This window comes from Oryctolagus cuniculus, chromosome 17 (genome assembly GCF_051225735.1).
Source record: "Oryctolagus cuniculus isolate XC-2025 breed Fujian yellow rabbit chromosome 17, ASM5122573v1, whole genome shotgun sequence".
Classification (NCBI taxonomy): Eukaryota; Metazoa; Chordata; class Mammalia; order Lagomorpha; family Leporidae; genus Oryctolagus; species Oryctolagus cuniculus.
In genome coordinates, this window is record NC_142883.1 from 2,354,819 (window position 1) to 2,381,452 (window position 26,634).

Here is a 26,634-nt window from a genome sequence, read left to right on the forward strand (position 1 = left end):
ATGGAATGCAGCTGCTGCAGGCAGTGGACTAACCTTCTGTGCCACGGAGCCGGCCCCAAGATTATGACTGCATTAGGTCATCCTATAATTCACTCCTTTGGGTTCAAAGACCAGGCACGGGCACTAAGACAAGGCCTCCAAAGCCCATAGGACTGGTCATCTATGGGGCTAACCAGGGCACTCAGGATGGACATGGGGAGAGCATTTTGTCATCATCAACTTCCACACAAGCGCAGGAGCGCAGTGGCTAAGAGAAAACCCGGGCTGGGGGCTGGGGTCTTTCTGTCCGGGGTTGCTTTGGGCTACGGCTCTCAGATGGAGGCAGCCATGGACCTCGGCGGACAGACAGCAATGAGAGCCCTTGGAGGGACAATGAGCAAGGCACAGGGTGTCCCTGGGGATGGACGGCCCCAGCCGGGGTGCCTGGTGGCTTGTTTGACCCATCAGCCTTCTAAGAAAGCACACTTCTGAGGGGTGGGACGAGGGCTGCAGCCTGTACCGGTGGCTGTACCCAGAGAGGAATGCAGGAAGGGGCCCTGTGACGGCAGGGATATTTCGGTGACGACAGCCCTCAGCACATCTGCACACTGGGCAGCTGGACGTGTGGCCACCCTGCTGGAATCTGGTCCCGTGACCTCTTGCTGGCCACACGGCGCCCCACCCTCCCATTTCCCGTCTTTCCCACCCTGCGGCTCTTCCTGGCTGTGGCGCCCATCCCCGTCATGGTTTCATGTTTTACTCCCTTGTTTTGCTGGAACGCATCCTGAAGCGGCTGAGAAACGGTGCATGGGAAACAGCGGGGTTTTCTATTCTATTCTCTTCTCTGTTTTTGAGACCCTGTCCAAGCAAGCGTCTCTGTTCTCAGCTCACACAGGGCTGTGATTTGGGCCAAGTGAGGGCCTCGGCCGGAAGCCGCTTGCCTCTGTGTTTCGGAGGCTCTGCTGCGGCTGGGACCCCGGAGCCGTTTATGGACAACTTTTTGTCCTGATAACGTGGATTAATTGCCACCCACGGTGTGGAGAATTTGGAAACCAGTTTCTAGGAAAATTTCCTGAATCAAGTAGCCAGGGATCGCAACCCCCTCGTCTCCCTCCCCCACGTGGGGGAGGGGGCCCTGGCGAGGCTGCCGGGCTCATCCCCCTCCTTGCTCCCCCTCTCGGCCCTGCCCTCACTTTTGTCTGCTGAGATTCTTCGTAAAAAAATTCCGTTCTCCTGCTTTTAATTTCCCAGTCTTTTGTTCTCTGGACGCTCTCCCTAAAATAGCATCCTGCCCGCGGTTTGGACGCCGTGCCCCTGTGATCTGCGGAGGGGATTAAACGCGGCTATTTCTGGTCACTTCTCCTTCCTGCCCGAGGCCTCACTCCTGAGTTCCCGCTCCTCCGCACGCTCGTTCTGGTGGCCCACCTCTTACAGGCTGGCCTCAGGGCTTGGCGTCTGCTCACTTGGAAGGTGAGGGCCTGGGGAGTGGACTGCAGGCTCCAAGCAGTGGGCGGGGCCCGGGCGGCCGACTCGGAGCTACACAGATGTGCCTGGACTTGGGACTTCTGCGGCTGTGGCAGGGTTGTGTCCTGGAAAAAGCATCTACAGGGACCTGTGTTGTGGCGCAGCCGGCTGAGGCATCCTGTATGAGCTCCTGGTGGAGCCCCGGCTGCTCCATTTCCCATCCGGCTTCCTGCTAATGCACCCGGGAAGGCAGTGGACGATGGCCCAAGCGCTTGGGCCCTGCACCCACGTGGGAGACCGGGATGGAATTCCTGGCTCCTGGTGTCAGCCAGGCCCAGCCCCAGCCGTTGTGGTCATCTGCGGAGTGAGCCAGCGGATGGAAGGGCTCTCTCTGTCTCCCCCTCTCTGTCTGTAACTCTGCCTTTCAAACAAACAAATAAATCTCAGAAAAGAAAGAAAAAAGAAAAAATGCACCTGTGTAGCGTGGGGAGCACCACAGCTGGCCCCGAGCACCGCGCGCACTTGAACACTCCGCTCGCCCACGGCCGAGCCAGATCACAGAGCAAAGCCCACCGTGCCCGGGGCACCGGGGGGAGCAGCCGCTCGCCGCCAGCCAGGGAGGAGACAGAGGAGACCCAAGGCAAAGCGCGGCCTCTGCTGAGTGCCGACTGGCTCCGCACCATCGCACGCCGGGGCCCTCTGCGCTTCGGGGTTTCCCTCGGTGCTGGTCACTCGCCTGGAGGGTACGGGTCAGGTTGCTGCTGCCACGGGGCGGGGGGCGCTCCCCGAGCAGGCTGCAGAGCCTCTCTGCTGTCCAGGGAATAACCCTCCATCCAGGCCCGGTTCTCAGCCGCCCTCTGCTGGACTGGGGCTCAGCTCTGCCGGCCGGCGTCCACACCTCCATGTCCCGCAGGAAGCGTGGCTGCGGTTGTCTGATCGGCTGCTCCGATTCTCCGGGGTCGCACCTTCTGCGGCTGGCGCGGGTTCGGGAGCCTGTGCAGCGAGCGGTGCTCAGAGGCGGTCCCAGCCCCCAGCCACGTCCGCCTTTGTTCCGTTCCCAGTGCTCATCGCGATGGGCTGTTCCCAGTTCCTCCCTGGCTACCAATTTTAAAGAGAAGTTTCCAAGTCAGAGGTTTTAAAAGGCTGCCCCGGGGGCCGGCGCTGTGACGTATTGGCTGAGCCTCCGTCGCAGCGTGGGCATCCCACATGGGTGCTGGTTAGAGTCCTGGCTGCTCCTCTTCTGATCCAGCTTCCTGCCCACGCGCCTGGGGAAGCAGTGGATGACGGCCCAGGTGCTTGGACTCCCGCCCCCAGACCTGGCTCCTGGCTTTGCATCGGCGCAGCTCTGGCCATTGTGGCTATTTGGGGAGTGAACCAGTGAATGGAAGACCTCTCTCTCTCTCTCTCTCTCTCTCTCTCTCTCTGTAACTCTGCCTCTGAAATAAATAAAATCTTAAAAAAGAATTCACTCAGATGCACCCCCTGGTGCTCCGTGGACCTGCACCGTGTCCCTGGCAGCCTTTCTCAGCCAGAGCCCCAGGCCGCGGCTGCTGGGGTCCGGGGCATAGCCCCCCCACTCCCTACCTCAGACACACTGTAGGTGCGCACGCAGGGCATATGGGTGGGCCTGCTGTGTGCGAATCGGACGTGGTGCTGCCCTCCAGGGCTCTCCCAGAACCACGCAGGGCAGTGAAGCCCAAGGGCCTACACTTGGCCGTGTTTCTCCTCGGTGCTCACGGCTCGGCCAGGCAAGCGTCCCCGAACATCACCGGCACACACAGAACTGGCAAGAGCATGGACCACAGAGAAAGCAACCCCCCTCCCCCCGGGAGAACACATGTGGGCCAGCACAAGCAGGAGCGACAGGCGGTGCTGTCGGCACAGGGAGGCAGGTGAGCGGCAGGTGGGTCCCGCCGCTGAGGGGGAGGCCAGGCTAGAGGGACCGAGGGCGTCAGGGCTGTGGAGCAGGGCCGGGGAGGCTGAGCAGCTGTGGCTCTCGGTGACAAGGCGTTTATCTGGCGTTCAGCTCAGGGCCGGGCGGCTTACCTGGAGTCCCACCGGCCAAGACAGGACAACCCAGACAGGCCCAAGGGCCAGAAATGAGAGGCGGGAAGCGAGTAAGAGGGCGGCAGCCACTTGTCTTGGACACTCTGCTCTCGCTCTGCAGGGCAGACAGCCGGCCGCTGGGCCCCTGCCCCCCACTACACTCTCTCAATCCAGGGCGTGCGTGGCCTCTGCACCGCACAGCCCGGCAGCACAGTGGGAGCGAGGGGGGACCCACAGGGTCCTGCAGCCTGGCCACGGGCTCCTCATTTGTGTATATTTAAAGATGCATCTATTTATTTGACAGTAGTTAGAGAGGTCTTCCATCCACTGGTTCGCTCTCCAACAGCTGGGGCTGGGCCAGGCCAAAGCCAGGAGCCAGGAGCTCCATCCGGGTCCCCCACGTGGGTGGCAGGGGCCCAAGGACTGGACTACCCCACTGTGCTCTCCCAGGCTGATGAGCATGGATTGGATCGGAAGCGGAGCAGCTTGGACGTGAACCAGCGCCACACGGGATGCTGGTGTTGCAGGTGGGGGGGGGTCTAACCCCCACACCCCTCCTCGTCTGTTTTTAGACTAGAAATAGCCCGGGCACCCCGTTTGTGCTGCTTCGCTCGCCTGGGAACCACAGCCGGCTGACCCCACCGCCCCCTGAGTCTCCAGGCCCAGGACCCCCTCCTCTTGTCCTTCACGCAAGAAGAGAGACCCTCTCAGCCCCCACAGCGGGCTCCCGTGCCCCAGGCTGGGGGGTGCTGGCAGTGGCCACACACACCATGGCTAAGCTCCTCTCCCACCGCCCCTGCTCTCCGGCCTGGGCATGACAACGCCTGTCTAGACCAAGGCCCTGGGTGATCAAGGCCTGGGGGCTTCCTTCTCTGCTGATGCCTAGAAAGGCCGGTGGGGGCGGGGGGGGGCACACAGCCCTGCCCAGGGAGCTTGGAGGGAGGGGACTCACCTCCACTGCCCTGAGACCTCCTCCGGTTTCTAGGGACCCCCGGGGCGCAGGCCAGTGTCTGGGCAAGGGCCACCGCCGGCGTTGGCGGCCCCCAAGGCGACGCCGGGCTCCAGGGTCCTCCGGCGCGTCGCTCTCCCTTCGGCCCACCTGCCTCGCGGGGCTGGCGCCGGGGGCTGGGGGCCGCAGGAGGAGGCCTCACGGGGGCCGCGGCGCTACCCATCCCGCCGCCCTCCCCGGCCGCGCGACCGCCGAGCCCCCTCCCTCGCCGCGCGCCGCGCGCTCTGCCCGAGCCCCCGCCGCCGCCGCGTGCTCCCAGCTGCCTCCTCGCTCCAGCTCCAGCCGAGCGAGCCAGAGGAACGAGAGAGAGAGAGAGAGAGAGAGAGAGAGAGAGAGGAGGGAGAGAAGGGAGAGGGGGGAGAGAGACACACAGAGAGAGGAGGCGGCGAGGGTAGAGCGAGAGCGGAGCGCCGAGCCTGGGGGCTGCTCCGGGGCCGGCGGAACCTCCTCGGACAGCGGCCACGGCCCGGGCCCCAGCAGCTCGCGTGGTCGGAGGAGACGCGGCCGCCGCCGCCGCCCGAGCCCGGCCTCGCGCGCCCCTCGCCGCCGGCTCGCCGGTGCCCGTGCGGCCCCGGGACGCCGCAGCCCGCTCGGCGGCCGGGATGCAGCCGGGGCATGGCCGCCGGGCCCCCGTCACCTGCCGCGGGGACCGCTGAGCCCGTGAGTACCCCAGCCCGCGCCGCCCGCCTCGCCCTGCGGCGGTCATTACCACGGCCGGGAGCGGGTTGGGGGTGGGGGCACGGCCCGGGGAGGGGCGCCTGGGACCCCGCGGCGGGAGGCGGGGCTGGCGAGGGCGCTCGGGGAGGGGCGGCGCCCTCGGGGTCAGGGATCCCCTCGCGGGGTCGGGGTTCCCGTAGCTCCTCCGGGGACGGGGTCCGATCTGGTGAGTGGGAAGGCCCCGGGATCCGGCTCCTTGGAGACGCCGGGGAGTCCCGCGCGCTGCGTGGCCGTGGCGGCGGCGGCGGCGGCACAATGCCCGGCGCGGGGAACTCCCGGCGGGGGAGGCCGAGGCGGGCGGAGATCCCGGGGAGGCGGCCGGAGCCCGCGCGGGCGGCAGCGCGGGGGCCGGGACCCCGCAGTGGTGTCGCGTGCTTCCCGCGAGGCATCCAGGCCACAGACGCCCTGCGGGGCTCTTTGAGGGGAGGGCCGCTGGAGGGAGGGGTTGAAGACCCCAAGGAGTTGCTGGGAGGAAGGGGCTCCCACGCAGTGCCGGGGCGTGCGCGGGGCCCTCCCGGGGGCGCCCCCGGCCGTCTCGGAGCGTTGTTGGAGAGGCCCGGGAGGGAGCAGCGGCTGCTTCTTCAGAGCTTTGGCCGCCCCCAGGGAGGCCCAGCCCGGCCGGGGAAGCGGCGCCGGGTGGCCGGGCACAGCCCTGGCCCTAACTTTCTGCCCCTGTGGTCCGGGGAGGCGGCGAGGCTCGGCCCTCCGGAGAGGCCCACGGTCCTCTGGGGGCCCTGGGGCGCAGCCTCCCCACCCCGGGCGCGGAGCCCCGCAGCGACCCCGCCGCCCGAGGCTCGCCCCCAGTCGGTGTGGGGACGAGGGCGCGGCGTCCCGCATCGGGGCTCCGTCCGGTCTCGGAGCGGCCCTGGGATTCCGGGACTCACGTGGGGCGGGGGTGGGACGCGCACGGAGAGCACGGGCGGGGGTGGTGCGGGGAGATTCGCGGACGCCGCAGCTGCTTCCCCGGCCTTCCCAGCTTGGCGTGGGGGGCGGGGGGCTCGGTTGATTCTTCAACGGTCACTTTTTAGAGGGGCGCCGCGGTGGAGGCAGAGAGACAGGCACCGACGGGACCCAACGCCGGCCCAGGCCCTCCCTGCGCCGGCTCGCGGCGCGCGGGGTCGCTGGTGTCCTGCCGGCGGGGCTCGGGGGCGCTCTGGGCGCGCACCTGGAGCCCCCAGCGCCGCGCTCGGAGCAGGTAGGCGGCGCGCTGAGCGGGGCCGGGTCGCGGGGTCTTTCCTCCGGAGGCCGGCTTTGATTTTACTTGTCTGGAGAAAAAAAAAAAAAACCCAGCGAAGAAAGTGAGCGTTGCCGCGGAAGCTGCTGGTTACTGCGCAGCGCGGCGCGGCGCGGCGCGGACGTCTTAATTAGGCTGCGCTGTTCGCGGGGGATATTCCACTAATTAAAACCAGACCCTCCAGGTGAGCGGAAATGGGGAGGCAGGGGGGAGAAAAGTTGTAGCGAAAGCGCCGCCTGACGCAAGCCGGGCGCGGGCGGCCGGGGGCGCCCCGAGGCCGCAGAGGGGCAGGGGGCGCCTCCCCGGGGTCCGGCCGAGCCCCGCGCACCCCCTCCCCGCCCGCGGCGGGCGAGGCACTCCCTTCTGCGGCGGGGACGAGGCTGCCACCCCCGCCCCTCCCCGGGGACCGGAGGCCTCCCTGCGTGGGCGCCCGGCTCGCCGCGCGCTCCTGGGAGCAGGCTTAACCCGTCTTCTGCCGGCCGGGAGCTCCAGGGACGACCCCGGCAGGGCGCCGGGACGGGTGAGGCGGGGTCGCCGGCGGGGCTGGGAGCGGGACAGGCCCGCAGGGGTTCGCAGCTGTCGGGGAGGCGGCCGCGGGCTGAGGCCAGGGCTTGCGCGGGGCCCGGGGGCTGCTGGCGCCCAAGCCGCTGGCGTTCTCCGGAGTTGCCCAGTGCTAACAGCTGTACCGTCCGCCGTGGGACCGCTGTGACCCGCCCTCCGCAGGGGGCCTGCAGAGTCCGGTCCGCCCCGGGCGGTGGGTCGCCTGCAGGAGCTGGGGGTCCTCACTTCGCTGGGCCTTGGCCTCCAGCGCTCCCCGCCGGCCCAGTGAGCGCCGCTGGAGCCGCGGCGGGGCCCGGCGGATGGCGGACCCTCGGGCGGGGGCGGCAGCAGTCAGCCAGGGCTGGGGGCCGACCCCGGCGCCTCCCGCACGGTCCTGGGGCCGCTGGGGGCGCTGCGGGGGAGGAAGGCGAGGGCTCCCGGGGCGCCCTCCGCGCCAGGGAGGCCCAGGGCCAGCGGGAGGGGCAGGTGACCACTGCAAGGAGGCCTCCGGGGCAGGTTCCACGGTCTGGTCCCTGCGGCTCCCTCAGCCCTGAGCAGGGGTGAAGCGGCCGGATCTTTGCGCTCGCTGGTTCTGGGCGAGAGGGAAGCAGACAGTGGTGGGAGACAAGGCCATCCCTACCTGGCCATCCTGGCCACCTTGTTGGCTCTGTCTGCCGCTCCCTGCAGGCGGCTCTCCCGAGCCAGCACCCGCGCCCCCTCCAGCTCCTTTCCTGTGCTGGTACCGGGCAGGGGTGCCTCGTGCCCAAGGCCCCAGAGCCTGGTGGGTTTGCCCCTCCCCCTCTGCCTGCACCCAGCGGCCTTTGCCTCGTGCTTGTGGGATCAGGGAGATGTGCGTCTGGGGCGCCTGTCCCACCTGGAGTGCCAGGGGCGGTGCCTGGCGGGGCTGTGGGGACCGGGGAGTGCCAGGCCGCGCTGCGGTGTGGGCCTTCCTCCTGGGCCCGTGATGCCCCTGCAGTGTCCGTGGGTGTCACTCGCGTTGTCTCCACCCTCCTGCCTGATGCTCTGTTATGAAAACAAATGGAACCTGACTCGCAGGTGACGTGGGCCAGGGAGTCTGTGTTTTCAAACGAGTGAAGGGGAAAGCCATGATGAACCCCCCCCCCCCCGAAGCAGTGGTGCTCCTGGGGGCTGCCTCGCCCCAGTCCCCGCCTGCAGCTGGCCCTGGCCCTGCGGGGTCTCCCCACGTTCTCTCCCAGCGCCGCGGGGCTCTTCCCCGGCCCCCGAAACGCCCAGTCTGCCGCCGCCTCCTGGTGTTTGTGAACTTCTAGCTGCTGCAGCCCCCCGTGGCGCGTCCACCCGTGTCTCCTCCCCTCCCCGCTGTCTCCTCCACCTGATGAGAGGTGTGGGTGCCGAGTCTGTGGGCTCCTCCTGTGCGCCTTGGGGCCGGCTCTCGGAGCACCGTGGGGTGATGTGTGTAATGGGGGTGCAGTTGTGGGCTGGGGAGCCCCTTGTCACCCAGAACCACCCGGCTGGAAACAGACACCCGGGGCTCGCTGTGTCACACCTTCTGCGGCGCCTGGAAGCTAATGGAAGGATCAGGGCGTGAGTCTGACTTTCTTGGAAAGCGTCTGCTCCGGCAGCCCGGGGCCCGCCCTGGCGTTTGGCGAAGTGCGGGGCAGGGGGAGCCGCCACGAGGGACGGCACTGAGCAGCCACTGAGCGCTCCCTGGTGTGGCTGTGTGAGCCGCGGTGGTGGCGGGCGTGGGGAGCAGAGAGCACAGGGTGAGTGCGGTGCTGGGAGCCAGAGCCGGGCTCTCGTCCTCGCCCTCCCCGGGAGGAGACCCCTCCTGGCTTTTCCCGTTCTCTGGATCCTGGAAGGCAAGTGGGGGAAGGTGGATCCCAACCTCCGCCTGCCCTGGAGTCCCTGCCAGGCCCCCTCCCACCCCGCCTTCCACTGAAACACTGGGAGTCGATGGTGACGTCAGAGGCTGTGAGGGGGGAGGCAGCCCCAGAACAGAAGCCGCGCCCCCTCCTGTGCAGCGTGGGTGGGGTTCTGGCTGAGCCCACGGAGGGCTGAGCCGTGACCGTGACCTCAGCCCACGCTGGGGGCTGCCGAGGGGGCGCTGTCTCGTCACCGCTCCGTATCTGTTGAGGCTTCGTCATTTAGGGCTGGCACACGCGACCCCAGCCGGAGAGTCACGTCCCCAGCTGGACACTGCCCACGGTGCTGTGTGCAGTGGCTGCTCTGAGCGCATCTCCCCGGGACTTGGGACGGGGGACAGACGCCGGGGAGGCGGCTGCTCTGTGCCCAGCCATCGGTGCCGCGTGCGGAGCTCTTGCCCAGCCGTCTGCTCCCTGCAGCAGGGTGGGCCGGGTCGGAGGGGCAGGTGGGCAGGGGAGACTGCCTCGGCCCCTCTAGAAAGCAGTCGGCTTGCAGGCCAGCGCTCTGCCTGGGCACGGACACCTGCGTCCCCACAGATCCTGCGGGGTTCCTCGCGTGTCTCCTCGGGGGCTGGGATGAGACCACGCGCGTGTCTTTTGTACCAGGCAAGGACGATCCTCTGTCCTCTGGGCCTTTAGTTCTCGATTCTCAAAGCAGACACAAAGCAGGCCAGCTGTCCAGGCTGGCTTCTGTCCCGTGGGGCTGCCGATACCGTTGTGGGGGTCGCGCACTGCCTAGACCTAGGGCACGGTCAGAGTTCCGCGCCCTGCTCACCAGCGCCTCTTTGTGATGCCAGATGAGGTCGAGGGTTGGGCGTGGCCGGGGGGGGCTCTCTGGGGTCTGGGTCCTTCTGCGCCCCTCCCCATGGACATCAGGCCAGAGGTCAGGTCTTGTGTTGTGTTTCAGGCTCGTGAGACCACAGAGAAGCGCTGTTCTTGGCGCTGGGGCTTTTTGTGTGAAGATGGAGACCTCAGTCGACGCCAAAGGACTGAGCTTACTTGTGTTAAAAAAAAAAGTTGGATGTGGGGGCCGGCGCTGTGGTTAAAGCCCAGCCTGCAGCGCCGGCATCCCCTATGTGCGCTGGTTTGAGTCCCGGCTGTTCCACTTCTGATCCAGCTCTCTGCTGTGGCCTGGGAAGGCAGTGGAGGACGGCCCAAGTGCTGGGGCTCCTGCACCCATGTGGGAGACCTGGATGGAGCTCCTGGCTTCAGCTTGGTCTAGCTCTGACCACTGGGGCCCTCTGGGGAGTGAACCAGTGGATGGAAGACCTCTCTCTCTCTCTCTCTCTCTAACTCTTTCAAATAAGTACCTCTTAAAAAATAAAGTTGGATACAATGTGGAGAAAGATGTAAAGGGTGCAGGCACTTGGGTGCCCTGAGAAGTGAATCCCACTAAACTTGAGGAGTTCCTCCTCCTCCCAGAACCAGAGCTTCCGCTGCTGGGTTCAGCTGAAGACGACTCCTGTCTTCTCTGGGACTGTCAAGGACTGGGGTCAGGGTGGCGCTCCAGCATCCGGGGCAGACGGGCACCTCCCCATCAGAGGGCCTGGGTTCGAGTCCCAGCCCTGCTCCTGCCTCCCACTTCCTGCTGTGGCCCGAGGACTTGGGTCCCTGCACCCACATGGGCGACTGCATGGAGTTCTGGGCTCCTGGCTTCTGCCTGCATGAGATCTGGCTGCCGTGGGACTTGAGTGAACCAGCAGATGGGCAGTCTCTCTCTCTCTCTCTCTCTCTCTCTCTCTCTCTCTCTCCTTTCCCCTCCCTCCCTCCCTCCCTCCCTCCCTCCCTGAAATAAGAACAGCAGTGAATAAATATTTAAAGGGGGCTCCAGGGTCTGTGTGCGCACGTGTACTTCGGAAGGTTCATGGAATTACAACCCGTTTCTTTTGGTGCAGAGTGTCCTGAAATCCGCGCAGTTTCTCTGTGACACGGGTTTTTCACAGGCCTCTCCCCTCGACATAGACTCACCTTTACCTTCTGAAGTAAGAGCCGGGACAGCCCAGCCTCGTCCTCCTCACCCGACCCTGCCCGCTTTTTTTTTTTTTTTTTTGGCAGTAGCAAGAAGAGATTTTGAACCCTCTGTCTCAGCAAGGAGGCGTTCAGATGGCTTTTGAATAGTTGGCATGCTTGGAGCCGGCGCTGTGGCGTAGCGGGTAAAGCAGCCGCCTGCAGCACCGGCATCCCACATGGGCGCTGATTCTAGTCCCGGCTGCTCCACTTCCGACCCAGCTCTCTGCTGTGGCCTGGGAAAGCAGTGGAAGATGCCCAAGTGCTTGGGCCCCTGCACCAGCAGGCAAGACCCAGAGGAGGCTCCTGGCTTCGGATTGGCACAGCTCTGGCTGTTGCGGCCAACTGGGGAGTGAACCCACGGATGGAAGACCTCTCTCTCTCTCTCTCCCTCTCTCTCCCTCTCTCTCCCTCTCTCTCCCTCTCTCTCCCTCTCTCTCCCTCTCTCTCCCTCTCTCTCCCTCTCTCCCTCTCTCCCTCTCTCTCCCTCTCCTCTCTCTATGTAACTGTGACTTTCAAATACACAAATAAGTCTTTTAAAAAAATAGTTGGCGTGCAATCGCCATGCATTGTCTTTGTCCCTACGCCAGCCGTCACCTTGAGTTCCAAGAAGAAAGAACCGTCCGTCATGGTGGCAGCTGGTGCAGTGCACGGCGCCTGCTGGCCCCTGGGCGCTGGGCCGACGCCCTCGGTGCCTTCCCTTGCGCTGGGAGGTCTGGTCTCAGCCGTCCTTCTCCGCGTGTCCCTGTGAGTACAGGGCTCCCTGGCGTCTCGGCCACCCCTCCATCCACAGTCATGGTAAGAAGCACCCCGCCATCACCCCCACAACGCAGGCCTCTGGACGCACGTTGAAATGGAGCCTGCTGCAGACCTGAGCTGTGTGTGAGCGCCCGGGAGGACCCGGCCTGTAGGTGCCAGTGGCGACGGCTTGAGGCCAGAGCTGGCCGCTGGTGGCTGCAGCAGGACACGCTGTGGGCGAGGGGGTGCGGACTCCCGGCCACCTCACACGGCGCATGCAGCCGGGCTGTGGGGCCGCTGTGCGGATCGGCTCACAGATCTGCGTGTGGTAGGGACGCACGCTGGAGGCGTGGCCGTGAGCCTTCCCCCGTGCCTTCCATCTGTTGCTAGAGTTAGGACGGCAGGTGCCATACCGCGGGGGGCCTGGGTTCGGTGCAGGTCTTGGGAGGGCAGGGGCGGGGCTGCGGGAGGACCCTCCTTGTCTTGGGCAGGATGTCCAGGGACCCACAGGGGACTGGGCCCTCTGTGCTTCTGCAAGGGGAGGGGCCTTGGACGATAGGTGATGGTGTCGGGGGCAAGGCCAGCTGGGTTTTCCACGATCGGGAGGGTCGGAGGAAGCGTTGAGCCCCGTGCTCGCAGCCGCCTTTCCCAACCCCGCTGGGCCTGTCCGCGGCCGCCCCCAGCTTCCCTCCCCGGCTGTGCGGCTCTGCCCAGCCCTGCCTCCGGAGTGGCGATGTTGTTGGTGTCAGTGCAAACCCTTTGGGATGAAGCGTTAAGCGGGTGCTGTCTTCCTGGAGTCCTGACTGCCCCCACCGACGGTACCGTCAGGCATGGCAGAGGGGCCCCGGCAGGCGAGGCGGGGGCGCCGGAGCCCGGAGGAGTTTCCTGCACAGGCTGGGCCGGAACGCGTGGCTCGCCTCCCCTCTGCTGGGGACAGGACTCATGGCATTGCCGGGTGCCCCGTGAGGGTGCCGCCCTGGGGGGCGGGACCTCCGAGCCGAAGAGGCCGGAGACATGGAGGGCAGGGTGATCGTCGACCCCTGTGTGACCCCCGGCAACCTCAGCCGTGGGGGCTTTAGGGCCTTGGGGGGTCCCGATTGACGGGTTGACAGCTGTGCCTCTCGGTGATGGTGGAGAAGTGGTTGATGGGGTGCCTGGGATGCCCTGGTGGTGGTGTCAGCTTTTGGGGGTCCCTGCACACGGGCCCTCCTGGGAGCGTTGGGGGAGCACCGAGCGTCTGCATGGGACTCTGCCCTTGGGTCCCATGGGGACAGTGTCACAGCCACCGGCGTTTGCTGCTGGCTTGCCCACGCTCACACGCAACATGCTCGTGGCATGCGTGTTTCTGCCGCGGGGACTGAGCTCTTGCCGGAGAGCCGGCTCGTCGGGACACGGGGGTAATGGCAGTGGTGTTTCTGTGCCGAGGGGCAGCCCCGGCTCCCTTTAGACATGTCCACGAGTCGCCACGGGGACAGCTGTGTCCCGACCTCTCTGCATTGTTCCATCGAAATCCCAAGGAGAAAACTCGCAGGAGCGGACCTGGAAGGCGTCGGCCCGAGGGTGGATCCTCAGGCGACGAGTGCAGGAAAGCGAGGCAGCCTTCGGGCGATCGTGGGGACGGTGGGGGTCGCGTGCACTCAGATGGTGGAACGCACACCCGGGAGCCCGGGGCTGACTTCCAGGCCCAAGCCCCACGATGCAGCCTGCCCTGCGCCGTCACCGAGACACCGAGACCTACCCCGGGGGGCAGGCCCCGGCCCCCCGTCACCGAGACACATCCCGGGAGACAGGCCCTGGCCCCCGTCACTGAGACACACCTCGGGAGACAGGCCCTGGCCCCCTGTCACCGAGACACACTCAGGAGACAGGCCCTGGTCCCTCGTCACCGAGACATACCCCGGGAGACGGGCCCTGGCCCCCCGTCATCGAGACCCACCCCGGGAGACAGGCCCTGGCCCCCTGTCACTGAGACACACCTCGGGAGACAGGCCCTGGCCCCCGGCGGATGATGAGTGGGGACCAGGACGGCGCTCACCCCCCTCGTGGGCTCCCTCTGGCCGGGCCGCTTTGTCTGCCTGAGAACCAGGCCTGGGAGGCAGGTGCCTGCGGCTCCTCTGCGGCCTTCTGCCTCCCCCGCAGCGCCCGGGCTGGAGCAGCGTAAGCGGGGTAGGGGCTCTCCTCCCTGCTGGACCCCTCTGCTGTCTCTGTCCCCCTCCCCAGCCTGTCTCCGGCTCCCGCGCCCCCTCCCCGCCACCCCCTTCACCCTCAGAGCCGGGAAGCGGTGAGGGGCTGGCAGTCAAGCAGAGCTGGGCCCGGAGCAGCCAGGGGAAGATTTACGGCTCCTCCCTGCCCTGTCTGATGGACAATTAAAGCCGCGTCGTTAGGAGAGAGGACGGTGGGAATAAATCAGTCCCCTCCACTCGGGCGGCCGAGCCGGGCCGCTCCCCTCGGGTGCGGGCTTGAAGGTTCCAGGGTGGACTGCCAAGGCCTGGCTCACGTGAGCCCCGTGGGAGCCAGGGCCTGAAGACCCTGGGTGCCCCCCCACGATGGGGGGAGGGGCAGGGACTCTGCAGACGGCACATTTGCACGCGGTTTTGTCCCCTGGTCTGGAAGCCCTGGAGCCACAAAGCTGAATGTTTGAGGGTCAGAACGGAGACTCCATCCTGCACGCAGAGTGCATGCCTGCACATGCGTGTGTGCACGTGTTTGCACACTTGTGTGGCGCTTGCACAAATGCACATGTGTGAATCCTGTGCACATGTGTGTTGTATGTGAGCAGTGTGTTCCTGTGCAGCATGTACATGCATGTGTGCATGCAGTCCTGCTCATGCATGTGCACACGTGTGTCATGTGAGCGTGTGCACGCTCTCCTCTGAGACACTCCCAAGCTCTGCCTCTGGGACCCCGCGTGCCCCCGCCGGGAGCTGTTCCCCAGCGTGGCCAGGCCCTGGGGCCGCCCCCCGCCTGCTGTCTGCACGTTGCCCCAGGACAGCGTGGCATCTGTGGGGCGGGAGGCTGGCACCGGCGGCCCCCCCACGGCCACTCGCCGAGCCTGCGGGGGACGCGACGTTCCTGCAAGCGCGCCGCGTCCCATGCGTCTGCCGCCTCCGCCGCCCCCACCCCTCGGGTCTGATTGCGGTGATGGGGATGGAGCGGTGCCACGTGAGGCGTGGGGCCGTGGCGGCAGCCGTCACTCAGCAGCCCGCACGCCGGGCGCGCGTGAGCTCCGATACTACAATTATGTGTGCCGAGGGCTGCGAGGGCCAGTTAGGATTTTTCTCCCTTTTGAAAAAAAATCTTTCCCTTGTCACAGCCACGCAGCGCGGCCTCCGCAGCTGTGACCGGGGCCTCGCTGGCCGCCAGGCGCTGCCCAGCCCTGCTGGCTCCCGTCAGCAGTGCCACAACACGCGAGCTGCAGACGGGTGAGTGGGCGGGCGCCGCCATTGTCCTGCTCCTGGGGGCTCTGCTGCCATCAGGGACTTAGCCACGGGACCCATGGAGGTGCGTGTTTGCACACCCGGGAACGCACTCGCCCCGTGAACACACGGGTGTACCGGCGCTTGCACAGCTGGCCGCAGGACAGCGGCTCCCTCCGCCTGCCCTGAGCCCCCGGGGCGGGGGTGGGGAGGGGTGCTGCTGTGGTGTTGTGGGGGATGAAGTCGTGCTGGCCACCGTCACGGCACACACGCGTGGTGGCACTGGGAGGGGCTTAGCGTGTGTTGGAGAGGGAGTTCCCGCACCTGCCAGCTCTCGCGGGAGGGGCGCGTGGGGCGCTCTCTGGGGAAGGGGGCGTCCTGAGGGGCGCGGTGGGGCTCACAGGCAGGGCGAGAGCCTGGTCTGAAGACGGCGGTGGGGCATGGGGCTCCACGGTGAGCCGGTGGCCTCCCCCTGTGTGTGCAAAGGGAGGCAAGGCCCAAGCCACCAAGCGCCACGTGACAGCTCCACAAGTCGCAAACTTATTTTTTTTGTAAAACTTCCGCAAAGTTGCCATGGTTACATGCGAGGTCCTCGCGGTCCCTGGGTCTCTGTTGCGGTGCGTGGAGCCGCTTGGAGTAGGAGTGAAGATCCTCGGTGGCGGGGCTCCGCGTGCTCCCCTGTGCGGGAGTTGGCTGCATGCCGCTGCCGGGGGGGGGGGGGCAGGGCCCACCTCCCATGCCGACGCCGACCCTGCCCACACCAAGGCCCCTGACGCGAACGGGGAGGGCCGTGGGGTTCGCCCCGTGCCGGCTGCTTGGCCGAGCGTCGTCTGTCCCTGACGGGTGGCCTCTCCCCTGTGCCGTGCCCCGGGGGCTCTCGGAGGTGGTTTTCTGCAGGGGGAATTTGGGGAGCATTGTGGCCGGGGGCTGGGCAACGACAGCATGAGGAGGGTATGAAGCCAGGCTAGGTCCCTCCTGGCTGCCGCCCCTGCACCCGGAGCAGGACCCTCGTGGAGGAGGGGCGTCCCCCCCCCCCGGCCCTGCCAGGCTCCATGGGGAGCCCTGGGGAGCCCGCAGTCCGTCCCCTGTGGCCACACCACCCGCTCAGAGGAGCAGCCCAGGCCAGGGGCTGGCTGTTTGCCCCCCGCGAGGGTGGCCTGGTGGCTTCCTGTTCTTCCTTGGGATGGATGGTGTGGCCCGTGGTGTTCCCGTGGAAGGGGCCCCACGGCCCCAAGGGTGACTGCTCCCCGCTGGCCACAGTGTGAGGTCATCCTTCCTGCCCCCGCCCCTCCTCCGCCTGCACAGGGCATTCACTGGGGACTGTGGGTTCAGGAACTGGGACCAGGTGGTCGCCCCGGGGGTGGGGACAGTGGCGACAGGTGAGGACTGGGCAAGGCCCTCTTTGTCTTAGTGTGTTTGGCTGTGTGTTTGCAGGCGGGTGGCACACGGGCTCCCTCTGGGCCTGCACTGTACATCTCTGGGGGCCGTTGCCAGCACCAGGGGGGCAGATGGGGGAGGGCAGGCCTGGCAGGTGTTTGCACCCCATCTCCTGTGCTTTCTTGGGGAGCTGACAGAGCTCCGAGGCCAGCGCCGGAACACTTAGCAAGGCGCTCTCCTCCCCTCCTCGGGGCTGGCCATCAGCGTTCACGGACATTCCAAGAGCGCCTCTGGCCCTCCCCTGGGTGGGCTTCTGTGCCCTGTTCCTTTCCTGCCTCCAGGGGTCCTGGTGCCGCCACTCGCCCTGCACCTGCCCATGGGAGGCTGTGGGGCTGCGGGGGGGGGGGGGGCACGGGCCAGGGACCCTCTGCTGCAGGAGGGAAGTGGCTGCGGCTCCTCGCGGGGAGGAAGCAGGCCCTGATTCTCAGCCAGGTGGGTCCCGCGGGGTTTGCTGCACATCCTGCCCGAAGGCTCCCTTCCGCTCGTCCTGGGGGCCAGGCTTGGCCTGGACGCGGTGGTTGTCCCAGAGCCGGGTGGGCTGCCTGTGGGAGGGGCTCACGTGCTTCACGAGGCCCCCTTTCCCGGACTGAGAGGTGGAAGGGAGGGAGCTGAGGCACGAGGGAGGCTCTGGGTTGCTCCAGAAGGTGCCGGACTGTTCTGGAGGCTCTCTGGAGACTCCTGCGGGTGCCGGCTGCTGACTCCCGGGCCGCCTGCGACCTTCGGAGTCAGCGTGTGATTATCGATGCTCATGGGAAACGGACCGGGAGGATAATTCAAGATGGCAGACGGATCGATGTTATTTATATTTAGCCCGTGACTGTGCAGCGTGCTTCTCTGCTGGCAGACTGGCCCTCGGGGTCCTGCTTCATGCATCTGCTGCCCACTGGCAGAGGCCTGCGCCTTGCCCGCCCTCCCGGGGCACACAGGAGCCCGTGTGACCCGGCGGCCAGCGTGGAGGTGCCCGTGCCAGCCCTATCCTTCCCCGCTGCCTGGTCGGCACACCCTTCCCAGGGGCATCCCACGGCTGGTCTGGCCCTGGAGGAGGACGGTGGCCAGTCCACGTGTGGCAGGGCGTGGCAGGTAGAGTGGTCCGTCCACGTGGGGCTGCTGTGGCTGGGCAGTCACCTCGGGGATGCGGAAGCGTGGGGACGCCGTGCGTGGTCTCGGCATCGTCTGCTCAGTGCGGAGCCCGGCACACGGTGGGGCTCACCTTGCGAGTTCCCGTCTGCCGACCCCACTCCCCAAATGCCTGTCGCAGCCAGGGCTGGACCGAGTCGAAGCCGGGAGCCTGGAGCTCATTCTGGGTCTCCCACGTGGGCGGCCGGGACCCAGGCACGTGAGCCATCCCCCGGGGCCTCGCAGGGTGTGCGTTAGCAGGAAGCTCGAGGCTGGAGCCGGGGCTGGGAATCCCGCCTGTGCACTCTGGGAGGAGGTGCCGTCCTAGGGTGAGGACAGATGTCCGCCCCTGGCTGGCTGTCATACTTAAGAGCTGGACTGGGGACCACACTGCCCGCCTGGAGGAGCTGTCCCCCCCGGGGCTGCAGTGAGCAGGAGGCACTGGCCTCGGGCTGTGCTCCCAGGGCCGGGCGGCACCTCTGCCTGCAGGGGGTGGGGGCGTCTCTGCATGGAGAGGGGCTGGTGGCAAGCAGAAGACGCACCAGAGTGTCGGGGTCTGGGGACCTGGGTGCCTGGGTGCCACTGGGTGGGTGGGGGCAGGGGTTTGGCTTCTGTCTCTGTCCCTGCTGCCCTGCACGACGTCCTCTCGACAGCGCCGTACGCAGAACCTTCTAGAATGAAGGTCCTGGTTTGGACTTGCACCCTGTGGTCTTGAAGGCGCCTCCTGGCTTTGAGGAACCTTCAGGCATCGTCTCAGCCCTTAGCTCTAGACTTTGTGGAGGAGGGGAGGGCGGGACAAGCTCTCCCCTCCCTGGCGCGTGGCAGGTGCTCGGGCAACGCTGACCCGAGCGAGTGGACAGAGGCTGCTTGTTTTCCTCCAGCAAGAACAACCGACAGAGGGAGCAGGGCGGGGGCCGGCGGTGAGGGGTGGACCGAGCCTCCGCCCACGCACCTGCCCCCCGCGGGCGGGCTCTGGTTCCTGTCCTGGGGCCCGGTGGCTCCTGGGCTTCCAATTTCCTCTCCTGGCCCTCAGGCCCGGGACAGGCTGTGAGGGGAACGGGCGTGGGGCCAGAGCACACGGCGGCGCCTGAGCCGGTGCCAGGGTGGCCGTCGGTAGCCTCGCCTCCTCTTCCTCCTCCTGCCGTTTTGTGGTCAAGGCGTGGAGAGGGAGACGGGTGTCTGCGGGAGACGTAGTCGCGTCCGGGAGGGCCCCTGTGCCTCCCGGGAAGGAGGTGGTTTTAGAATTCCATGGAATGAAGAGGGGGGTTCCACACTGCAGCTGCCCGCTCCCAGCCCCTCGCAGCCCCTCGCCGCCTGCCTGAGCGGGATTTTCTGGTGCTGGTGGGGCGGAGTGACCGGGCTCCGGTGGGGAGAGGGCTTATTAAAATTAGGCCTAACAGCGCTAAAAAGCAACCTTGCAAGATTGAGGCCACGGAGGGATCCTGCGTTCTCAGCCCAGACCTCACGTAAGCATCGGAATAAAAGCCTGACACGCGTGTGCGGGTGTGCACACGTGCAGGGAGCCTCAGGAAACGAGGCGTTCGGTGCAGAGCGACCGGGCAGAACCGGAGCTGCCCGGGAGTGAGGGGTGCAGGGGAGGGGTCCCGCCCGGGGGAAGGGTCCCCGGGGGGGTCCCCGCCTTCCTCCTCTCTGCCCACCCACCTCTGTCCCGAGGGCTGTGACTGCTGCGGCCCCTGGCAGCCGCGTGGGAGCTGCCGTTGCAGACCCGGGGGTGAGGCCGGGCCCTCCCTGCCACCCCAGAGGTCAGGCTGCCGTGGAGGCTGTGGTTTGGGGTCCCGGGGCAGGGGTGCACGTGGGCAGGGAGCAGCTGCCGGGCCATGTCATGGGGGTCAGGTGTGGGGCAGCCAGGGTCACTTCCTGGGGTCACTGCTGCGTCCTGACCGGGCTCAGGGCAGGAGTTTGTGTTCCCCAGAAACACAGCAGCCTTAGGGCCTGCAGGGGCCTTTCGGGAGAGCATGTCTCAGAGACAGGCCTGGGGCCCTGATTCCCACGGGACTCCCCGGGGGAGACGGGGGCTTGCTTGAGAGTGGGAGAGGGCAGGGGAGGGGTGATGCACCCCTGGCAGCCAGTCCCACCCCCACCCTGCCTGCCGGCCTTCAGGGGACAAAGGACAGTCTGTGTGTTTCCAGGAGCGTCCCCATGGAGTGGCCCTGTTGCCCACAGAGTGCCGAGTTGAATACTGTGTAAGTGTACACACAGGTCACCACATGCTCTCTCTGTCCACGTGCACCTACACGCACATGCATACACCACACTCACATCAGACAGCAACGCTGTATACATGTGCACAGAGCACCACGCCCACACGCGCGTGCACACACCACACACACACCGACATACAATACACACAAGCCCAGATGCACACATCAGACAGTGCACAACACACAGTACACACGCACACCCATGTGCACACCCATGCGCGTGGCCGTTCTCCACGCCTGTGTCAGCCTCCTGGGCTCTCATGCCAGCTTCCTGGAGTTGTTCCCCCACCGCTGTCCCCGCTGTGTGTTCGGGGGCTCTGAGGAGGGAGCAGGGGCCCCGTGGGAAGGTCCTGTGTGGACTGAGCTCCCGAGCGGCCGCAGGACAGCAGAACCGGAGCGGGGGCGGGCACGGGCAGGGGGACGCCACCTGCCTTCTTCCCGGGGCCTGTGCGGCAGTGCCCGCCTTTCCTCGCTCGGGGCCGTGCCTGGCGCGCAGTAGGTGCTCACCAAGTATTTGTGGACGAAGAGTCTGACGCTGTCCTTTCTCAGGGTGGGCGGGGCCCGGCGGGGCTCTGATTCTGGAGCTGGGATTGGTCGTGGGTGGGGTCCCCGGGATCTCCAGAACTGGGTGGTTTTGGAGGCCACAGCCGCCCTGCACCGTGGGGCTGCGGGCTGCCAGGCTCAGGGTCTGTCCGGGGTCTTTGCTCACCGGGGACCCTGTGCCCCCATCCCAGTCAGTCCCCTGCATTCCTCGTTTCTGGAACATAGAGCCACGGAAGGCTCCCAGGGGCCCCACAGGCGGAGGGTACCGTCCAGTGTCAGGCCGGCCACTTGCAGGCAGGAATGGCCTTTCTCCAACTATCAGGTGCCGTTTGTCCTCCTGGCTCTGCATGAACTGGCATGGCGCAGGTGAGACAGGTGGACAGGCCCTGGCCCCGCCCCGCCTTCAGTGTGTCCTGGTGGAAATGACCTTTGCCGCCATCCTTGGCCTTGAGCCTTCTTTCCTGGAGGAGCCGTCTCCTGGCTGGCCGAGCTGGGATGCCCTGGGCAGGCCAGGCCCCTGGACCTCTGGCCCCACTGAAACAAAGACAGAGCAGCCCGAGGGCTGGGGAGGAAGCAGCGGTCCCCAGCTCGGGGAGTTCGGTGCGTTTCGGGAAGCCTGTGTGTGTGGGAGCGCAGTCCCCGGTGCTGCTCGCTCTTCATCGGCCTCCTAAGCAAAGCAGGCCGAGGCTCGGCCATTCCAGGCGTCCCGGGGAGAGCCCTGGGGCCGCCCCTCCGCCCCAGTGCTGCCCTCACAGCGCGGCGAGGGACAAGCTCCAGAAGCCCTGACTGCCGGCTACAGCGCAGTCTCGGCCGGCGTCCGTCACGGTCGCCTGGCACGCCGGGGCCAACCTGGAGGAGACGGGCAGGGTCAAGGGGTGGGCGTGGCCTGTGGGGCCAGGAGGGCAGCTCGGGGAGCTCGGGGGCAGACTGCCCAGCACTGGGCATGTCCCCCGCGGGGCTCCTGCTGGCCTCCAGGAAGTGCCTGGACAGAGCCTTCGCCTTCATACCTCCCTCCTCCTCCTCCCGTTTATCTGAGGGCTGCATCTTGCTTTGCACAAACCTCTCACCCTTCCCACTCCTCCGAGTCACGCACTGGGGGCCAGTGCTGAGCCCACGGCCCTGCCCCGGGCACCGGGCCTCACAAGGCTGCCCGGCGTGGGCAGCTGTCCCTGCCGCCTCACCTGGAACCCCCGGAGGGACCCCTGGCTGCTTCCCGTGGGGCTGGGATGGGTGTGTGCAGCCCCCAGGCCTCCATGGAGCCTGGAGCAGCCAGGGTCGCCCGCGTGCGTGGCGGGGACCCGCGTACTTGGGCCGTTGCTGCTGCCTCCCAGGGTGCGGGTTAGCAGGAAACTGGACTCGAGCAGAACTGGGACGGGGACCCAGGCACTCGGATGCGGGACTCAGTGTCCCAATCTGTGTCTTCTTTAAAATAGACTTGTTTTTTACTTATTTGGAAGTCAGAGTTACAGAGAGTTAGGCAGGAAAGATAGCGCTCCACCGTCTGCTGGTTCACTCTCCAGGTTCCTGCAGCAGCCAGCACTGGGCCAGACCAAGGCCAGGAGCCGGGAGCTTCCTCCTGGACTCCCCCATGGGTGCAGGGGCCCGAGCGCTTGGCCCATCTTCTGCTGCTTTCCCAGGTGCATTAGCAGGGGGCTGGATCGGAAGTGGAGCAGCCGGGACTCGAGCCAGCACCCACGTGGGATGCCCGCATTGTGGGCAGGGGCCTTTGCCTGTTAAGCCATAGCACTGCCCCGCCAAGCCGTGTCTTAACCATTGTACGGAGTGCCTGCCCGGGCCCTGTGCCTTTCTTGGGAGAGAAATAGCAGTGATGGGGAGGGGTGGGCCTGGGGCCAACAGATGGAGCAGGAAGCTGGCATGCAGGTCCCTTCCTGGTCCAGGGGTGGGACGGTCGGTGACTCCGTCCACTACGGCAGAGGACGAGCTCCAAGACCCCCGGGGCACGCTGGAAACCGCAGGTGGCGCCGAATCCTGTCTTCCATGCCTCTGCCTCTGCAGGCCCACGATAGATAAAGTGCGGTTTTAGACCAGGCACCGTAAGATGTTAACAACGCTGACGGCACAGAGCGGCCACAGCAGTGTCCTACAGCGGAGCCGCTCGCGTGCGGCCGGGGGACCGGGAGCCACGGCCGTCCGTCTGGCACCCGAGCCGGCGGCCACCGTGGAGCGGACAGTGTGCATGCGCACGGGCCTGACGCCCGCCTGGGGGAGCTCCTGGTGGCTGGGGAAGGCCAGCGATCGTGGCTCAGGAGCTCTGCGTGTGTCTGGGGTTGTGCGCGGGTGCTGAGGGGGGGCCGTGGTGATGAGGGTGGTCATCGTGCTGTTACCTTCCTGGGTGGGGGGGACACGGCTCTGTGCTGGGCGCCTGGAGTGGTCTGAGAAGGCCGGGCACAAAGCTGCCCTGGGGACCCTTCCATCCTGGCCGCGGGCAGGGTGCGTGTGGGGTGAGTACCCGGGCGGGGGCAGTGAGCTGAGGTCCTGCACCTGACGGGGTGCCTGTGGGAAGCCCCTCGTTAGGGAACAAGACAGCTCCAGAGCAGAGCCAACGCCGCTCCTTCCCCACCCAGAACCCCCACTCCTGCCCCCAGCCCCAGCACACATGTCCCTCCCACCTCTCGGCTCTGCATGTCCTCCGTCCCGCAGCCTGAGCGGGGGTGCATGGGTACCCTGGCCAAGCAGGTTTGCCCTCGGCTCCTTCTGGGCTCCCTGGGTGCCTGCGGGGGAGACCCCTGGCCGCCTGCTGCTCTGGGCAGGGCCCTGGGCTTTGCAGATGATGCTGGCACCCTCCTGGCTCCGCTGCCCCCTCCCGCTCTGCTGAGCCGGGCTCCACGTGGGGGGTGAAGCAGCGGGAGGTGTGGTCCCCACACCTGCCAGCGCCTCCTGCCCAGGTGAGGGTCTCAGGGCCCGGCTGCCGCCGCCCAGCTGTCAGTCATGCCACCTTGGTTCTTTGGAGCCTTGCCCGTGGCACACAGACGCCGCTGCTGGCCTGAGACCTCCCATAGTCTGAGGCCCACCCGTGGCCCCGAGCGGCCCAGGACTGTCACACGGACCTGTGCCCCCCCACCCCCGTCTGCTGGGTCTCGGCACTGGGAGGGCAGCAGGGGCGGGGTGCAGGGTCTCTGGTGTCCCCCGACTCCGGCCGCAGACCGGCTGGGCCTGACCTGTGGCTCAGTCTGTTTCAGGCCTGCGCTGCTCAGTCCCAGGACCCACCCTGGTCCCTTCCTGCCGTCTGCCAGGTCGCTGGGGCCGGTGAAAGGTCAGGGCTGTCCACAGCTCTGCACCCCGAGTCACTGGTGGCGGTGCCCCCACTTTACCGCGAGGGTCCCGGCCCTCACTGCCTCCGAGCACACGGGCAGGGCTGGCTTGGTGACGCATCTGATGTAGGCTGGGGTCCCTGACGAACCCTTCAGCTCAGACCCGGGAAGCCCTGCCCAGGAGGGGGGCACTGGATGGCCGTGTCCCCCCCCCGGTCCCTGGTGTGGGAGGCCGAGCAGGATGAGGCCTCTGGGAGCGTCCAGCCGCATTCCACGTGGAGTCGCTGGGGTGGGCGCGGCTGGAGACTCGGGACCCCAGGGACGGCTTCCTGCACCCTTGAAATGTGAACACTCTTCCTCCCGGGCCCAAGTCAGGAGAACGGGGGTGCTGGGGGGCGACGTGAGGCCTGGCGTGCGTGTGCACTCACACACACGTGTATACATCTGCACACATGCAAAACCGCACACACACGTGCAGTGTACACACATGCACACATGTGCGCTCCCACAACGGACACACAAACAGTACACATACATGCACACACATGCACACACACAATGGACACACATGCAGACTGCACGCACATGTACACAATGCACACTCACAGTGGACACATGCAGACAATGCACACACGTTACACACATGCACACGATTTCAAACAACACCTGCACACAATACACACAGACAATGCACACACATGTAGACACGTAACAGGTGTGAACATTGTACAGTGTGTACGTGCTCACACAATGCACACGTGTATACATGTGTACACACAATGCACACACACACAGAGGCACGGGCCTGTGCCCCGAGAGGCGGCTCTCCAGTGTGCCCTTGGCTTCCTGGCAGCGTCTCTGGAAACCGGGCCAGCTCCCTCCAGGCCCAGCTTCCGAACGACTTGGAACAGGGAGCGGTGTCCCCTGCCAGGTCCAGCAGGTGGCCCCGGGCTGTGTGGGCACAGGACAGCCCTTCTCCCTCCCCTGAAGGCAGGAAGCAGTGTAAATCCTGCCCGTACCTGGCACGGGGGGGCAAGGCATCTGCCGCCGCCCTGGGGAGGTGCCCGGCCTTCCTCCCAGAGCCGATTTCTCACCTTGGCGCACACGTGGAGGCCGCGGGCGACGGGAGACTCCGAGGGTCCCTCGCTTGGTTCAGCTCTGCCAGAGGCTGGTGCCTGTGTCTGGAGCACCTGTCAGCACGCCTGTTCTGGGGTCAGCCGCCGGGTGGCTGGAGCCAGGCTCAGGGCAAGCCTTGGAGCGAGCAGGAGCTGTGCCCCTCTGTGCTGCGTGGCCCCCAGGGCCTCCCAGGCGGACACCGGCGGTCAGTGGTCCCTGCCAGCCCCAGGGACGGCTTTGTTGAAAGCGACGCCTCTGTCACGGCGGGGGGCCTCTCTCTGGTTGATGACCCAAGTCCTTGGTGCACAGCTGGAGTCCTGGCTGTCACTTCCAGGCAGAAGGTGAGGGTGGGGCTTGCTGCCCGGTCCTGCTCGGCCATGGCCTTGGGGAATGTTCCGGAGGGGACATGATGTCTCCCAGCGGGGGAGCAGGGGACGCTTGAGTAGCCAAGGGATGAGGAGGCGGCAGGAGAGGTGCTGGGGCCGGGGCGGTCACAGAGGCCAGGGCTGGGATGCTGGGCAGGCCAAGCGCTTGGCCATGGGCCTTTGAGGGTGCAGGGCCAGGCTGCCTCACGTGGGCGGGGTGGGGGAGAGTGACCAGCGGCCCCACCACCTTCCGCTTCCTGTCCCGGAAGCGGAACCACGATGGCACCGCAGCCGGCTGCCCAGGCTCCTGACCTCTGCGTCTCAGGGAAGCAGAGCAGCCCCAGTGCCCCGCCTCCTCCCCCTTGGTCACCTCCTGACCTCTATGGGCCTCGTCCTGGGGACGTGGTCTCTGTGACAGCGTTCCTGAGCCTCTTGGGGAAGCTGGCGGCCGGTCAGGCACCCCCTCCTATGCGCGCTTCGCCGTAGGAGCCATAGCTGAATGTTGTGTGTGTGTGTGTGTGTGTGTGTGTGTGTGTGTGTGTCTAAAGCCAGCTCAGGCACCGTGGGCTGCCCGGGAGAACAGAGGCAGGGAGCTGTGAGGGGTCTGTGGCTGCCCCCTGTGGCAGAGCCAGACGTGTCCCCCACTGGGCATGGGAGACCACAGGCTGGGGCGGAAGAAGGACTCAGGACCAAGGCCGGCCCTGCTGGGGGAGGAATGAGGGACGGTGCCAGGGAGCACCAAGGGCCGCGTGGCCCTGCACCCGCGCGGGGCTGCTGCAGACCAGTGCTGCGGGGAATGGGAGCTGCCGGGAAACCTGCGGCCGGCGCCACCGTAGCTGCGTGGAGACGGCGTGGGCAGCGGGCAGAGGCCCCGTGCCGGGATCCATGGTGAATCCTTGCGGCTCCAAGCCCACACCAAGCAGGCCACGCCGGCTCCCTGTGCCTCTGGCTCCCTGCAGGGGCTGCGCCTACTGCTACATCTTTACCTAACCCGGGGGTGCAGGTGACTTCCGGATGCGGCTTGGGTGGGATGCGGCCGGTCCTCCAGCCTCCAGGGGAGGTTCGAGCCCACCTACACGGCGAGCTCAAGGGGGCGCACCCCACAGCCATGCCCTTCCGAAGCGAGGGCCGCCGTGGCCACGCTGAGGAGGACGTGGAGACCACCTGCCCCAGGGGTCCTCCGGCCACGGGAGCGGCACCGTGCTGCGTCCCTCCTCGGCCGTGGCCTGTTTTGCATTCCTGCTGGGCTGAGGGGTTGCGCTTGGAGCTCCCCTGAGCTGGGGCAGCTGCCGTGCCTCTGCCTCCTCTCAGCTTTGTGCTCTCCCGGAAACCCGCCACGAGCGAGGGGAGCCCGGCGGGCAGCCCCCTCCCCCGAGCCAGCGCAGGTCCGGCAAGCGAGGGGGCTCGGGGGCCCGGTGGAGGGGCAGCAGGCACGGCCGCTCACGCGGGGTCTGCACGGGGCCCTGGCCTGGCACGGGTCGGAGCTGCGTCACCAGGGGCGCGTCAGTCCGG

At 66.8% G+C, this 26,634-nt stretch overlaps 1 protein-coding gene across 12 annotated transcripts in view; it reads left to right on the forward strand.

The window, feature by feature from the left end:
* Positions 1 to 4,707: 4,707 nt before the first annotated feature.
* Positions 4,708 to 26,634, forward strand: part of RBFOX3 (RNA binding fox-1 homolog 3) — a 321,834-nt gene continuing 299,907 nt past the window's right edge. The window contains exon 1 of one of the 12 annotated variants that reach the window (XM_089316674.1): positions 4,708 to 5,158. The gene's annotated coding sequence lies outside the window, so the exon portion shown is untranslated. Of the gene's footprint in view, positions 5,159 to 6,144; positions 6,411 to 6,478; positions 6,634 to 6,731; positions 6,970 to 26,634 lie in introns of those variants that run through there. The other 11 variants (XM_089316670.1, XM_089316665.1, XM_089316664.1 and 8 more) reach the window with 11 other exon arrangements.